This window comes from Triticum dicoccoides, chromosome 3B (assembly GCF_002162155.2).
Source record: "Triticum dicoccoides isolate Atlit2015 ecotype Zavitan chromosome 3B, WEW_v2.0, whole genome shotgun sequence".
NCBI classification, from domain to species: domain Eukaryota; kingdom Viridiplantae; phylum Streptophyta; class Magnoliopsida; order Poales; family Poaceae; genus Triticum; species Triticum dicoccoides.
In genome coordinates this window covers 579,339,823-579,355,889 of record NC_041385.1, presented here as the reverse complement: position 1 = coordinate 579,355,889, position 16,067 = coordinate 579,339,823, and positions in this window count along the sequence as shown.

The window sequence follows — 16,067 nt, the reverse complement described above, 5'->3', positions numbered from 1 at the left end:
GGGCTCGGCTTGCTCGATGAAGTGGACAGCGGCGGAGCTCCTGGACACGACGAGAGGACGCACGGGCGGCGGGGAGCGCGGCTACGATGTAGGCACGGCGGCGGTAGCGTCGGCCATGGCTGGGGGGGCGCGAGGGGGAGGAGCTGGAGAGGAAAGGGGGTGTCTGGGGGGTTCAGGGGAGAGAGGGAGGGCGATCCACGACGTCACCGGGCGAGGGGAGCGGCGAGGCGGTGAGCAGGTGCGTGGCGCGCGCTGCGGTCGCCGTCGGGCACCTGCCTGCCTGCCTGGCCGGCAAGCAGCTCGCTGGAGCGACGCTGGGCTGGGCCGGCAGGTGGGCCGAGTGCTGGCGCCAGGTAAGCTTTTCTATTTTTCTCTGTTTTCTGTTTTTTTAATACTTCTGCAACTTTGTTGAATTAATAAAAATACTTAGGCAACTCCTAAAATCACCAAACTACTCCTGGTCCATAGTTGGATTATTTCCAACATGAAACATTTTAGTTTGGAGATATTTGAGCATTTAAATATTTTATATAATTTTAAATGCCCAAATTCAAATATTTATGATTTAATTCACAAACCCTAAGATGGCCTAGGAAAATGTACATCACTTTTGGCAGAGGTTCTGAACCAAGACAAAAATGATGGGCATTTTAGAAGGGCATTTCAGGTTCATTGAAAAAGTTTTTAGTAAACCCTAATTGGTTTCAGACGGGACTGGGGGTTCTGTCATCCCCATTTCAGGTTTCTGATGAAAGAATAAACATGATGCAACACTCTAATGCATGACTAGCTAGGGTGTGACAATATATCCAAAGAAAATAATTACTGCATTAATCCAAATTCCCAAAATAAATACTTATGAGCTCCTAAAAATATTTATCTCTCTCCAATATTTTCAGAGGGCAACATGAGCATTTTCTTGGACCTTTTTGGAGCACTTTTTATTTGGGTCATTTCCAGAGATGATTCTGAGGGTTTCACAAATCCTGATTTCAATTTAAATGGAATTGAAACATGATGCACACATGACTAGCTAGCCTTGAGCATACCAGAACTAGGGATGTGACAATGTTAGCAAGTTCTTCCTTCTTTGCTACACTGTCTCTGAAAACATTGATCAATTGTTGTTGCACAAGAATGTGTACCTCTGATTCCTCCATGATTTCCATCATTGCTTGTCGAGGAGAACCACAGACACCTATGGGACCGGGGTAGTCCCTTACTAGTTTGGCAGGGGGCGACGCGTTTCGCAAATAGCAGACTGGCGTGGGGTTGCGTGGTGGAGATCACACAAGCAATTTACTCAGGTTTGTACTGCCGTGAGGCATAAAACCCTACTTTCGCTTTGGTGGATTGATGGTGGAAAAGGTGGTGATGAGCGTAGTACACTTGCCCGACAGGCGTTTCCTTGAGGTAGCTGCGGCTACACCCCTATGGGGTTGTGAGTTATCCAATCTTCTAACCCTTTCTACGGTTGCCATGGGCCTCCTTTTATAGATCAAGGGGTAACCACAGTGGCAAAGTAGTCATTATGCACTGATATGATAGCAAATAGTGCTATCATACCTAACTCTACAGGCTGACAGGGCGCATTAAGTGCACCACTTAACATCACATCGCTGGTTGCCTGGCAAGGCTTGCCGGGCTATCTTGCCAGCTCCGCACTTGTTCTCTTGGCACGTCGCAGGACGGGTGTCATCTGTGGGTTTCTCCTATAGGAAATAGCTGCCATGTGGCGAATGACTGCTACTTAATCACTTTGCGGCTTGACACCGCACTGATCGACGACGTGGGTTATGGTGGAGTGGTTGGTGAGGCGGTTCTTCCTCCGCGAGCCCTGGCAGGCCCTGCCGGGATGCCTTGGTTGTCTGCTTCTGGTGGTGGCCTCGCCCCTTGCCGGGCTCGCTTGCTGGCAAGGGAAGCCCCTCTCTTGGCGGTATTCTGCTTCCTTGGCTCATTCTTGGTCTCTCTGATTTGTATGCTGGTCCTTCGAATCCCTTGGCTTCTTATACTCTAACTTGGGCTGGTGCTTCAATCTTGTTCCTGTGCCTGTGCACAGTCTGAGCAACAAGCCCAGGGTTTGTTGCACCGACAGAAGCCCCCGGGCCTGCCCCGAATGCGCTACCGAGCATCGTCGGGGTAGGGCCTAATAAGTGCATAGGCAAGGGTCGGTGAAGAGGTTGGTCTCCTGAGATCTTCTTCGCTCCTTCATTAGCCTTGATTCTGGGCCAGTTTCCGGTTTCCCCGCGCATCGTGCATGATGTCGTGGAGAAACTTTGATCGTGGCCTATGGATTCTTCTCGCCCCACGGTCATGGGACGAAAACTGCCATTCCGCTCGCCTCCTGTTTCACACATACCTACCATGTGTTCCGCATGCATTGGACGTGGTAGGTGGTGGATGCGGAGGGCACGAGGAGGAGTGCCATGGACGAAAACCGTCGCCGATGGTTGGAGAGAGGGTCGGCCTTGATCCTTAGAGTCATAGAGGATGCAGAGAGGCCGCATTGGAGGAGAGGGGTGTCCGCGTCCCGTATGTGGAGCCAGCCCCTGCCCCATTTCCCTATAAAAAGGGGCAGGAGCAGCGCTTCTTTGCACACACTCCTTTTTCTTCTCCTCCACAATTCTTCCCTTCTATCCATGGTTAGAGGGCGAGGGAGCAGTGGTACCCCGGCAGCAGCGGCGATGGCTTCTGCTCGACAGCGTGTTCCTCCTTCCTCGGATCCTATGATGGGGGAACCCTCCGCGGGGGAAGGGGGAAGAGGACGAGGTCGTGGCTGCCGTGGTGCTCGAGGAGGAGGAGGAGGAGGAGGTCGCGGTAGCTCCGTGGCCGCGCCCCCTCCGGCGGCTCCTCCCCCAATGGAAGGCCACGTCGGGGACCAGCCTCGGGAGTTCATCATCAGGCTATATAAGCCCTTGAGTGGTCATGTTCGCCTCCCAACTCCCTTTGCGCGGGAGATGGAGCTCGAACAACCGCACGCTCTGAGGTTGCACATGAGGGGTTGTGGGAATGGAGGCATGCGGGGTGATGTCGACTTCCCTTCCCCTCACATGATGTATAGTTGGAAGACCTTTGCTCGTGCCCATGGATTTGCAGAGGGGCACGTTCTCCAATTCAAGTTAATGGAGAGCGGCCTCCTCTCCGTCAAAATCTTCGGGCATTTGGGTGGTCGCTTAGGGTGCTGCGCGGAGAGCTCGACCGACGACAAAAGCTCCTCCTCGAGCGAAAGCGACGAGGAGGACAATGACGGTGATGACGATGGCAGTGGGCGGAGGAGCGACGACTCTGACTCTGGCTGATCGCCGCCCGCACCATCTTCATCAGGGGGCAGCACCGCCATCTGCATCTGCATCTTCTCCCCGGCAAGAGATTTTCCGGGGAGTTGCATGCAGTGGTGGAGGTGATGCTTATAGGCCTCCTCTAGCAGCCTTCCAGCAGGACCCCGGTAGGCTTCCTCTCGGGCTGCAGCTCCGTTAGCCTTGCCGAGTCCTGCTGGTCCTGGTGACGGTGGTCCGCGGGCTCCCTTCTCCCTGCTCGACGCGGTCCCCGTCATCTTCCCGCTCTCATCGGCCTACCTCTCCTGGAGCCCGAGGGTGGCAGGCTGGGCTCCTGCCCAGGCGCTCTTTTTTCCCTTCTCTCCTTTGACGACCGTGCCTAAGAGGAGAGGAATGAGAAAGGGCATCACGGGACACTTATCTTTTTATCAATCTTAAATCTGCCGGCATTTGCCAAATTTTAATTCAAATAATGTAATCTCCCTAGTCCATTTTTGTGCTCTGTAATGCTTGTACTTGTATTAGCAATGCATTAATGGAAAAAATGAACCTTACCGGGAACTCATGCAGGTATATGTCCATGCATAGGTGGAGTGCCTCTTTACTATAAATAAACGAGTTTTCCCCGACATGTCATCTTGCCGAGACCTTTTTGCTTGCCGGAGAACTGCGTCTGCCGGGCAAAACATAAAGGGCCCAGCCCCCTGCTAACTCCTTGTCATCAAAGGCCACTGCGACCATCCTGACCGAAGCAACATTCAAGTCAAGGATGGGAGCACCTAAGTCTCAAAAGAGCAGAGAGCACTACAAAAAAAAGACACATCTGTGATATTTTGGGCCGAAAGATTTTTTTTTGTCATACTTATGACACTTCTATGACGATAATTGTGACAAAACTCGATATCATCATGTGGTGGGCTCCTACTTCTATGAAAAAAAATCATGATAGAAAATGGGCTTTTCATCCTGGGCGGGCCGGAGACGCTGCTACATGACATTCTTTGGGCCGTCCATGACAAAAAAAACCGTGGTAGAAGCGAGGGCTAGGAAAATATCGGGGTGTTCCCGGTTACGGTTGGTGGTCGGGGCCGAGCGATGCACGGAGGTTTGTGTGTTTCTCTTGTACATGCACGCTCGTGGGTGCGAGGCGTTGGGCTCTACCTGAACCCGAGCGAGGCGTTTGGCTACTGAACCCGAGCGATTGCACTGCAGGCTACGCATTACTGAACCCGAGCGATCGATCGATGGCTGTTAACTTAACCCGATCGAGATATTCCTTCGCTACTACTGCTAACTGAAGCCGATCGATGCTGCCTCTGGATGAACGGTGAGCGTTGCTGGGGGGTTTGGATGAACAGTTCCCGGTGGGGGTGGATGAACAGGACCCCGTGGTGTTGGCCCTGGATGAACAGGACCCCGATCGACCGAGCCGGTTGGGGCTGCATAAACAAGACCCCGTGGAGGGCTGGATAAACAGTAGACGGTGGAGGGCTGGATGAACAGTAGCCCATGGAGGGGTGGTTGAACAGGAGCCCGTGGAGAGGGCTGGTTGAACAGTAGCCAGTGGAGTAGCGCGCGGTGGGGGCTGGATGAACAGGAGCCCATGGATGAACAGTCCCAGGTGGAGGCTGGAGGAGGTCGACGGTGGATGAAAAGTAGCCCGTGGAGGCTGGAGGGGGTCGACGGTGGAGATGAACAATATCTCGTGGAGTCTCGTTTTGTGGTACGCCACACCCCTCCCAATGAACAGGACCCCCGTTTCGACCGTAGAGCTCCAACACAAGTCTGTTTCCTCCGTTTTGCGGTACGCCACACCCCTCCCGATCAACAGCACCCGGTTTTGACCGTAAGAGGTCCAACACAAGTCCATTTCCTCCGTTTTGCGGTATGCCAGACCCTCCCGATGAACAGGATCGCGTTTCGACCGTGGCTGGTCGAACAGAAGGCCGTTTCCTCTGTTCTGCGGTACGCCAGGCCTCGTTTCCATCGGCTATTCCGTCCAAGCCCTCCCGATGAACATGACAACGCATTCCGTTCTGACCCAGCCGGTTGGCTCCCCATGAACACGACGATGACACAGTTTCTCCGTTCCGACCCAGCCATGTACACGAGCCCTGGCCATACGTATGTGCGAGTAGGCGTTCGAGACCCAGCCCGTATGTACGTATGTGGTCGTATTTTCTTGCTTGCACACTGCTGCTGTACATACATGTACATGCTACGTGCACGCCTCTACTACGACACGTGCGCGCCTCTACATCGACCAGTATGTACGTAGACGTTCTCGACCAGAATGCCAACGCTACGTACGCTTCGACCAGGTGGGTCCCGACTGTCAGGCACTTCCTTGCATGCGAAGATGTAGTTGGTGGGTCCCAGCAGTCAGGGGGGCGAATCGTTTTTTTGCCCCGACGCACTTCCTTGCGTGCGAAGATGTAGCTGGTAGGTCCTAGCAGTCAGGTGGGAAACTTTTTTTGTGAAATACGGTTGCCCTTTCGTTTGGTCCGTGCTGTCCAATGGAGGAATTAGTATTTTTCGCGTAATAAGGAGGCACTTCCTTGCTGCGGCCATGGACCCAGCTGTCAACCCCTCCACGTACAGTCCACGTCCGATGGAAGCCGTTCCTTGACCACATTGACCACACCGCGCCGAGAGAACCAGGGTGGTGGACGATGCCGAGGCCTAGGAAGGGGACAACACGGAGCCGAGGAAGGCGCGGCAGTGGTGCCCACGTGTAGAGGAGTATGAGGGTTCACTGGTTCGCTGCGGTGTGAGGCTGCCATCGCTGCAAAATAACAGGGTGTGTGGGTGAGTAGAGGGATGTCCTGGCCAGCGGTGGGAGTAGTAGGGGCGGTGAGGCCTCCGCGACATCGCAGCCGGCTACGGGAGGCAGGAGCACGAGGCACGCCCTGCGCTGGTTTGGGCGGCTGGAGCAAGAAGACCAGAGGTTGAAGAAGCACTACGGCCGTTGGATGGACATGGTACAGTCACTGGAGCTAGAATCGTGCATATTGACTACGTTGACAAAGCCCTCCGTCCCCGTCAACTTAATAGGCCCACAAGTCAGCCTCCCACTATACCGGGTCCCAGCTAGTAGGGGGAGTATTCATCTTTTTGTGCGTAATAAGGAGGCACTTCCTTGCGTGCGAAGATATAGCTGGTGGGTCCGAGCTGTCAGCGGCGGTAACATTTTTTTTGTGAAATACAGAGGCCCTTTCAGTGGGTCCCAGATGTCAGGTGGAGGAATCATTATTTTGCGCGTAATAAGGAGGCATTTCCTTGTGTGCGGCCGTGGACCCAGCTGTTAGCCTCTCCACATACAATCCACTTTAGATGCATGTCGGTCGTTGACCACGTTGACCAGGCCGCGCCGAAAGCACCAGGGCGATGGGAGTACGGTGGGGCGGTGAGGCCTGCGCGGCAGCACAGCCGGTCACGGGGAGGAGGGAGCAGGCAGTCTCGCTGGCGCTTGTTTGAGCGGCTAGAGCAGGAAGAGTAGAGATTGAAGAAGCACAACGGCCGTTGGATGGACATCCAACAGTCACTGCTTATGCGTCAACCTTTTTTTAGGAAAGCCTTAAATCTGTGGAAAACAGCATACAACCCATCTGCCATTATTTCTAATAATTTACAGCCCATTTGCCAATTCTTAAGGATTTTTTTGGAGCCCATATTCTTTTTGTTAGCATTATAGCCCATATTGTGGCCACGGTTAAAAAATTATACGAAATTTTGCATATTTTGGTGCGGTCCGAACAGTTTTTAATCCCGAAATTTCGAGTCACATTCAAACTGATTTTCAAAATAAATGTATATCAATATAAAATCCATCAAATTGTCCATGCATAAAAATCAATGCAATTTAAAATCTCGAAAGGAAAAAAATAAATTTGAAACTAATTGCCGGTTTGATGTATTTTAAAAATGTACATCCCATTTCTCATTACTGATTGGCCATTTTCTTGGCTAGGCGAATGAAGCTCTCCTCGTCTTGAAAGATTTACAGCTCAACAGGAATGACAAAGCGACTTACTTGGCAAATCCCAAAAAAACAGGGCTAGCCATTTTCAGAAAGAAAAAAAACTACTGGGCTGGTCTATGGTAAACATAAAAGTGAAGCCTGTCTAGACAGGCCAGAGTGCCCGCACAGCCCAGTTGACACCCTGCTTCCGTCTCAAAAACAAATTAGATAAATGCCACTCCAATTATGGTGATTCATAAAAATGCCACTGCAATTTCCAACTTTGAAAAATGCCACTGCAATTTTTGCAAACTTTGAAAAATGCCACTACAATTTGCAAACTTTGAAAAACGCCACTCCAGACTTCGAAAAATGCCACTGGAAATGGCATGAAATGGCATTTTTCAAAGTCTGGAAATTGCAGTGGCATTTCTCGGAAACACCAGATTTGGAGTGGCATTTATCAAATTAACCCAAAACAAAAATCACCGGGCGAGCTATTGGGTCCCTGGTGTCAGCCGCTCGTTGTGCAATTCTCTTGTTTATCGACTACGTTGACAATGGCATGGGACCCAGATGTCAGAAATCCATTAGGAGGAGCCATTTTTTTATTGGCTTGAAATTAGGAGGCACTTGCTTGTGTACTGCCATGACCGTGGGTCCCTGCTGTCATCCTCTCCATGTACAATCATCTCCTGATTGTGTACGCGTAAACTTGGTAGGCCCACAAGTCAGCCTCTAAACCCGTGGAGGACAAATACAACCCATTTAAAAAATAACAACCCATTCCATATGTTCAAACGGAAAGTTCAACATTCCGAGCAAAGTAACAGGTCTGATCCACATATAGAGTACAGAACTTCCACGTTGACAACCATCATAGCCAAGTTAACTATCTACTCCCACTAATACTCTAGTAGCATACAAGTACTAACTTACTCTTAGCTAACTAGACGATGTCGGCCGCCATCTGCGGTACACGCTAAACGCCGGCACCGGCGTCCTCCGCCTCGCCTCGGACTTGCCAAAGGTGCGATAGGGCACATTGCTCGCGCGCGTTAGCCCTTTCCATGCCAGCATGGTCCACAGAAGCTTCGGCTTCTAAGCGGGAAACCCACTTGATGAGCTGGTAGTAAAAATCAGCACTGCGAACGCGTGCGTGCCCGACAGCCTCCAGGGCTATTTGCTGGGTGCCGACCTCCATGTAGTCGGCCCAGTTGTGGGCGCTCTGCTCACGACTCAGAGCGTCCGTGCGCTGCTGCTCCATGTCCCGCTGGCGGCGCAAATCGGCGATACACTGCTCCTCCGCCAAGCGGTCGCGCTCCAACAACTCCTGCTCCTCCACTAGCCGGTCGCGCTCCAACAAGTCCTCGATCTCCGCATTGCCATCTAAAGACCTATAGAATGGCTCCTCCCTCCGTCTTCCTAACCGAACACTAGTTCCGGAGGTGACCGCCTCTAGCCTCGCCTATCGCGGACGGGCGGGGGCATGGCGGATGTGGCGAGAGCGAGGATAAGTGGCGAGCGACGTCGGGCCGGTGGGGGCTTATGATTATAGGGCGAGTTGGGTCACGGTGCCATCGGAGAAGGCCGGGAAACAATACTTATAGGCAGAAGGTAGCGCGACGGTCATCGGAATTCAATGCATAAGCAGGCATGGCTTAGCACGCCAGCTTGCCGTGGAAATTAGAGAAACTTAAATTATGACTATGTCGTCCGGTCCTGTCCGTGATGGGTCGCACGCCTGCATGACGGTCAAACGAGTGCACTCGAATCATCTCCCTCCTTGTCAATAATGATTCCACGGATTTAAAAGGCCCGCAACAATTAAAGCGCATCTTTTTTCGCATCAGTTAGCTCCCTTAATTACGGCCGGCTGCACGCAGGCACTCAGAATCTCCCGCAGTGAGTACGCGGAGCAACATGCAATGAGTCGCAGCCGAGGGCACGCATGCAGCCACTTAAATTGCTGGAATTAATTAGGCTTAAACTTCTGCATGTAGTTAATTATTGCCGTGCCTTGGTCTTGCTGCTTTGGCTCACGGGACTAATAAACCCGGACGGAGGGAGTACTTTGGTTGGTGAGATTTTTGAATTAAGCCCTGCAAACCAGAAAGGAGGTACTAGTACGTGTGTGATCCGCTATTTATTTGTGTAGGATCGAGTAGGTCGTTTCTTGAATTGAGCCCTGTAAACCGGAAAGGAGGTAGTACGTGCATGATCCGCTATTTATCTATGTAGGATCGAGTAGGTCGGATAGTGTACGTGTAGGATCGAGTAGGTCGGATGGTGTACATGTACAATCGCATTAGTTGATGAACTTTAGCTGGGAGATAAGGCATTTGCGAACGTTTTCGCTGGCAGTTTCTTCAGATTTGCATGGCATTTTCTTTAGAGCAGCTTGTCAGTTTCTTCAGAGGTAGGTGAGGGAGTCCTGGATTAGGAGGTCCTCGGATAGCCGGACTATATGCTTATGCCGGACTGTTGGACTATGAAGATACAAAATTGAAGACTTCATCCCGTGTCCAGATGGGACTCTCCTTTGTGTGGAAGGCAAGCTTGGCAATTCAGACATGTAGATTTCCTTCTCTGTAACCTCCTCTGTGCAACCCTAGCCCCCTCCAGCGTCTATATAAACTGGAGGGTTTAGTCCGTAGGAGAACAACAATCATAATCATAGGCTAGCTTCTAGGGTTTAGCTTCTACGATCTCGTGGTAGATCAACTCTTGTAATACTCATATCATCAAGATCAATCAAGCAGGAAGTAGGGTATTACCTCCATCGAGAGGGCCTGAACCTAGGTAAACATTGTGTTCCCCTCCTCCTGTTATCATTAGCCTTAGACGCATAGTTCGGGACCCCCTACCCGAGATCCGCCGATTTTGACACCGACATTGGTGCTTTCATTGATAGTTCCACTGTGTCGTCACAGTAAGTATTGATGGCTCGCCTTGTTATCAAGGACAACATCACCTCTGGGGGAGACCTGGCTATAGGCCAAACCCTTCGACTAGGCGGCTTCTTCATGACCGCTCGTTCGACCGCCGCGCCGACGATGACTTCTCGGGTCATCAAAAGTAGCCTCCACGTCAGCTCAGAATACACCGAGCAGATGGATCCAATAGAGCTCTTGTCCTTAAACGAGCTCTTGGATTGCATCGCCACCTTGGGAGTCGCTACGAACTATGATCGGATTGGGCTTAAACCCGATCAAAGGGAGAGTAAGTCTCCGCGGGTCACCCATCAGATAGCGGTGGTGGAGGAGCAATGCAACGATTCTTCCTCTATTTTGAGGACGAACTATGTCCGGATTCCCGAGCTCTTCAAGCCGGATACCCATCTATAGGAGGACATGGCCCAAGCTCGGAACCTAAAATTGGACAGCAGGCCAAAAAAATTGGGCAACATCCCGGAACCCGAACCGCCAAGTTCGGAAGCTCCTCTGCCCCTGGGTCTCAGATCGGGTTAGGGTTCGGACTTAAATCCACCCACCCACCCAGATACAAGCAATCTTTCCCACATTATATAACAATCCCAAGAGACAGTACATCACTTTTTGGCCAGATTCCTCCTTGTAATGAGCAAGGTCAAGGACTGTCGGAAGGAAGACACAATCTTATTCTTTTGCAAAAATTGCATGGACAAGGGAATCCTCAATGCCATAAGTCGCCGTAACATAACACACTTCGCTGACTTGGCGGCCATAGTACAGAAGTACTGTGCAATGGAAAGCGCCTGGAAAACCCAAGCAAAATTCTGGGATCCTCCGGCTCTCACTAAACCCATTGTCGGAACTAAAAGGGTGCACTCTCTCAAGTCACCCGATCCAATTACGAAGAAACCAAAGCCCACTATAGGGCGTGGAACCGTACTGGAGGGATGGCTCAATGGGCCATGCAAAATTCACACCACACCAGATACCATACCAACACACAGCCTTAGAGCATGTTGGATACTCCAGCAGGTGGCCAAGAGCGGCAACAATCTCCTCATCGACAATACTGCAGAGCATCATCCCACAGAAAATAACAATACAGTATTGACAGTCTTCGAGACTTTCACCTCAAATAACAGGCGCAAGCGAGCATTCCGCAGCCTCGCCAAAGTCTGCCACCTTGCAGCAGTAAATCCATGGAATGACATGGCCATAACCTTGAATGTCAGTGACGAACCTCAATTCCGAACAGTCCGAGCGCCAGCCGCTTTGGTCCTTAGTCCAATTGTGGACGGCTTCCGGCTTACTAAAGTGCTCATGGACGGCGGCATCGGATTAAACCTCATCTATGAGGAAACTCTCAACCAAATGACAAAAGACAAGAGCCGCATTGAGCAAAGCAGCACGACCTTCAGAGGAATTATCCCTAGTCGGGAGGCATGATGTGCGGGAAAAATCACACTAGATGTGGTATTCGGCACACTAGAGAATTACAGGTCAGAAGAAATCACATTCCAAGTGGCCCCGTTCAGTAGCGGATACCACACCCTTTTAGGGCGGGATGCATTGATATGTCTCCAACGTATCTACTTTTCCAAACACTTTTGCCCTTGTTTTGGACTCTAACTTGCATGATTTGAATGAAACTAACCCGGACTAACGTTGTTTTCAGCAGAACTGCCATGATGTTGTTTTATGTGCAGAAAACAAAAGTTCTCGGAATGACCAGAAAATCCACGGAGATAAGTTTTGGAAAATATAAAAAATACCGGCGAAGGAATCAAGACCAGGGAGGCCACACCCTGTCCACGAGGGTGGGGGGCGCGCCCACCCCCCTGGGCGCACCACCTATCTCGTGGGCCCCTGAGGATCCACCGGCCTCAACTTTAACTCCATATATTCTGTTTCGTGGAGAAAAAATCAGAGAGAAAGTTTCATCACGTTTTACGATACAGAGCCGCTGCCAAGCCCTAATCTCTCTCGGGAGGGCTGATCTGGAGTCCGTTCGAGGCTCCGGAGAGGGGGATTCGTCATCGTTGTCGTCATCAACCATCCTGCATCACCAATTTCATGATGCTCACTGTCGTGCGTGAGTAATTCCATCGTAGGCTTGCTGGATGGTGATGCGTTGGATGAGATTTACCATGTAATCAAGTTAGTTTTGTTAGGGTTTGATCCCTAGTATCCACTACGTTCTGAGATTGATGTTGCTATGACTTTGCTATGCTTAATGCTTGTCACTAGGGCCCGAGTGCCATGATTTCCGATATGAACCTATTATGTTTTCATGAATATATGTTAGTTCTTGATCCTATCTTGCAAGTCTATAGGCACCTATTATGCATTATGATCCGACAACCCCGAAGTGACAATAATCGGGATACTTCTCGGTGATGACCATAGTTTGAGGAGTTCATGTATTCACTATGTGCTAATGCTTTGTTCCGGTTCTCTATTAAAAGGAGGCCTTAATATCCCTTAGTTTCCACTAGGACCCCCCTGCCACGGGAGGGTAGGACAAAAGATGCCATGCAAGTTCCTTTCCATAAGCATGTATGACTATATTCGGACTACATGCCTACATTACATTGATGAATTGGAGCTAGTTTTGTGTCACCCTATGTTATAGCTATTACATGAGGAATCTCATCCGACATAATTATCTATCACTGATCCAATGCCTACGAGCTTTTCACATATTGTGCTCCGCTTATTTACTTTTCCATTGCTACTGTTACAACTACTACAAAACTATTATCTTTACTTTTGCTACTATTACCATTACTATCTTACTACTTTGCTACTAAATACTTTGCTGTAGATACTAAGTTATCCAGGTGTGGTTGAATTTACAACTCAACTGCTAATACTTAAGAATATTCTTTGGATCCCCTTGTGTCGAATCAATAAATTTGGGTTGAATACTCTACCCTCGAAAGCTGTTGCGATCCCCTACACTTGTGGGTTATCAAGACTAATTTTTAGTGCCGTTGCCGGGGAGCATAGCTCTATTCTTTGAGTCACTTGGGATTTATATCTATTGATCACTATGAGGAACTTGAAAGACGAAAGAACCAAGATTTTTCCCTCAACTATGAGGGGAGGTAAGGAACTGCCATCTAGCTCTGCACTAGATTCCCCTTCTGTTTTGAGTAAGCTTGCGACACCTAAACCTGCTACTGCTATGAATTCTAATATGTCGCATGTTATTGATGATGCCACTTCTGCTATGCATGATATTTATGATGAAACTACTTCTGTGTGTGATACTACTTTTCCATTAGGTGAATTTCTTGATGAACAACTTGCTAGGGTTAGAGAGAATGAAATTATTGAAGATGCTATTATTGATGATAGTGATGATGAAAGTTCTCCCCCTGATTATGAATTACCTGTTGTTCCTGCGGGTTATGTTATGGATGAGGAAGCTGCTAGAGCTATCTTTGCTTGCAAAGATAGATATGATCTTAAGAAGTTATTAGCTAAATGGAAGCAGCAATCTCTTAATGCTAGAATGAAACCTGACCCTTCTTTTGCTACTTCACCTATCTATGTTACTGATAAGGATTATGAATTCTCTGTTGATCCTAAGATTATTACTTTGGTTGAATCTAATCCTTTCTATGGCCTTGAATCTGAAATTGCTGTGGCACATCTTACCAAGTTAAATGATATAGCAACCCTGTTTACTAATGATGAGAATTCTCGCTATTATTATATCCTTAAGATATTTCCGTTCTCATTAAAGGGTGATGCTAAGACTTGGTTTAATTCTCTTGATCCTGGTTGTGTGCATAGTCCCCAGGATATGATTTATTACTTCTCTGCTAAATATTTCCCTTCTCATAAGAAACAAGATGCCTTGCGGGAAATACATAATTTTGTGCTAATCAAAGAAGAGAGTCTCCCACAAGCTTGGGGGAGGCTTCTCCGGTTACTTAATGCTTTGCCTGATCACCCTCTTAAGAAAAATGAAATACTTGATACCTTTTATAATGGACTAACCGATGCTTCCAAGGACTACTTGGATAGTTGTGCTGGTTGTGTTTTCGGGGAAAGAACAGTCGACCAAGCTGAATTGTTATTGAATAATATGTTGACTAATTAAAATAATTGGACTCTTCCCGAGCCAATTCCCGAGGCAATTCCTGAGCCAACTAAGCCAACTCGCCTATTCCTAAACCCACTCCTAAGAAGAGAGGTTCTCTATTTCTTAGTCCTGAAGATTTGCAAGAGGCAAAGAAATCAATGAAAGAAAAAGGTATTAAAGCTGAAGATGTTAAGAATTTACCACCTATTGAAGAAATACGTGGTCTTAATATATCGCCTATTGAAGAACCAAATTGTCTTGATAACCCGACATAGGTAGTAAAGGTAAATTCTCTCTATAGATATGATAAAGTTGAAATTCCTTCTACCAAATTCCATAGCCCATGCTTAGATGAATTTGATGACTTTATGGCCAGCCAAGAAAATTTTAATGATTATGTTAGTAGAGAATTAAATAATAATGCTTTCGTAATAGGATGCTTGAGTGATTATATGGCTAGAGTTAAAGGTGAACTTAGACTCATTACCAAATATGCTTTTATAGTTGCCACTCAAGCTAAGCAAGTACTTAAAGCTCAAAATGATTTTCTTGATGAATTAAATAATAAAAATGACTTTGCTGTTAGAGTGGCTACTAGAACTTGTAGAATGACTCAGGAACCTTTGTATCCTAAAGGCCACCCTAAGAGAATCGAGCAAGATTCTCAGAGAAATAATTTAGAGGCAGCTAGTTCTTCTAAAAAGAAGAAAAAGAAAGACGATAGGACTTTGCAAGCTTCTAGTGAACCTTTTATAGACACACCTGAGAATCCCAATGATATTTCTATTTATGATGCTGAAACACAATCAGGTGATGAACATGAACCTAGTGATAATGTTAATGATAATGTTCATGTTGATGCTCAACCTAGCAAAAACAATGATGTAGATATTGAACCTGCTGTTGATCTTGATAACCCACAATCAAAGAATCAACGTTATGATAAGAGAGATTTTGTTGCTAGGAAGCACGGTAGAGAAAGAGAACCATGGGTTCAGAAACCCATGCCCTTTCCTCCTAAACAATCCAAGACAAAGGATGATGAGGATTTTGAGCGCTTTGCTGAAATAATTAGACCTATCTTCTTACGTATGCGCTTAACTGATATGCTTAAAGTAAATCCTTATGCTAAGTATATGAAGGATATCATCACAAATAAAAGAAAGATACCGGAAGCTGAAATTTCCACCATGCTTGCTAATTATACTTTTAAGGGTGGAATACCAAAGAAACTTGGAGATCCGGGAGTACCAACTATACCATGCTCCATTAAAAGAAATTATGTTAGAACTGCTTTATGTGATCTTGCAGCCGGTGTTAGTGTTATGCCCCTCTCTTTATATCGTACACTTGAATTGAATAAGTTGACACCTATTGAAATATCTTTGCAAATGGTTGATAAATCAACTGCCATACCTGTCGGTGTTTGTGAGGATGTGCCTGTTGTGGTTGCAAATGACACTATCTTAACAGACTTTGTTATTCTTGATATTCCCGAGGATGATAGTATGTTGATTATCCTTGGTAGACCCTTTTTGAATATTGCAAGGGCTGTTATTGATTGCAACAAAGGCAATGTCACTTTTCATGTTAATGGTAATGAGCTTAGGGTACACTTTCTGAGGAAACAATCTCAAGTTCACAGCATCAATTCTATTGGAAAAATTCCAACTATCATTATTGGAGGTTTTGAATTTCCTCTCCCTACTGTCAAGAAAAAGTATGATATTCTTATTGTTGGGGATGTTCATATCCCCGTTGAGGTAACCTAGTGTTATTCTAAATTTCTCCGGTTCCATGTTATT